Genomic DNA, 1,313 nt, shown 5'->3' on the forward strand with positions numbered 1-1,313 from the left:
GTTGTACAAGGAAAAAGGCACAAGCTAACTGAGACACCCGAGCTTGCGATGACTATGTAGGTGTCATGCTGGGAGTTACGTGGTCAGCTCCAGGGAAGCATATCTCTGTTGCTTCACTTGATCACCCAAAGATTGTGCACAATGAAATGCTATGAGACCTAGCTTAACACAAGCCCCTAACCCCCGCAGAGACGTCCCCCGGAGCCTGCGGAGGGGCTAACTTAACTAAGTCCCTCCTCCTCGCAGGCGTCCTTCGGAGCCTGCGGAGGAGGGACTTACGACTTATCGAGTTGTTTCAGCCTGAGTAGATTTGGATTTGGCAGGGGCCATCTCCAATCCTCATTTTCACTGTGTCACACAAAATGACTCCTCACTTTCATCCGGGCAGACTATAGAACAAAGTCTTGCCCATCTTTTGGCCTCTTCAGATTCCTCTCAAGAGGTTTCAAATCAAAAAGTCCAAAGGACCTCAAAAATCATTAAAATCGTGATTTTATTTTTATTTTTTTATTTTTTTGCTGCGAGAACAGTACATGTGCATCTGTATATATGTTAAATCAAGTTTTGGACTCTCTCTCCTGACCCATACATTATTTCTGTTATTTCGGACACAATTTCCTTTTCTTTGAATTCCTCACACCTTATTCCTCAGTTGTACTCAGACAACATTTGAAATGAACAGCAGTTCCAAAGGATCAGACACTAGCTTTCACCTGGATCCTACACTGGAAGGTTTATCAGCACCAACCCCTGAAGGAACACCCGATCTTGTCGAAAGGATTTGTCGGTATATGTCAACACACAAAACCAACACCAAGAAATTTCTCCTGGCTTACCTACGATCCTCTGACCAATTGATCGTCAGGCGTAAGAAACAGTGGGGTTCCGTGAAGAAGGGATGGAAAACCACCGAAGAAGTTCTTGATGCGATTGACGACCTAGTTAATGAAAAGCCTCAATGTCGACAGAAATGGAATGATTGGGTCTTGAAAAAGGTACACTTGAGTATTTGATACAGATATCTAACAAGTGAAGTGAGCTCAATTATAATATTTTACCCTTCCACAGGCCAAGGTGATTGTAGCAGCACAATCTCCCCCAACTGGTAGTCTTTACATCAACATCAACAAACTCGATACAACTTTCTTTGACCGCGAAACCGATGTTAAAAGAGAGGCAACTATCATCAAAAGCATGAACTTTATCCATGACTTAATATCTTTTAAACTTGGTGTTGATAAGCATTCAGGAGTTGGAATGACTTCCGATAGCTCAGGTTCCGAAGAGGACTTCAACATTGATTCCGACACCGG

Source organism: Melampsora larici-populina, assembly GCF_000204055.1.
Source record: "Melampsora larici-populina 98AG31 unplaced genomic scaffold MELLAscaffold_520, whole genome shotgun sequence".
Classification (NCBI taxonomy): Eukaryota; Fungi; Basidiomycota; class Pucciniomycetes; order Pucciniales; family Melampsoraceae; genus Melampsora; species Melampsora laricis-populina.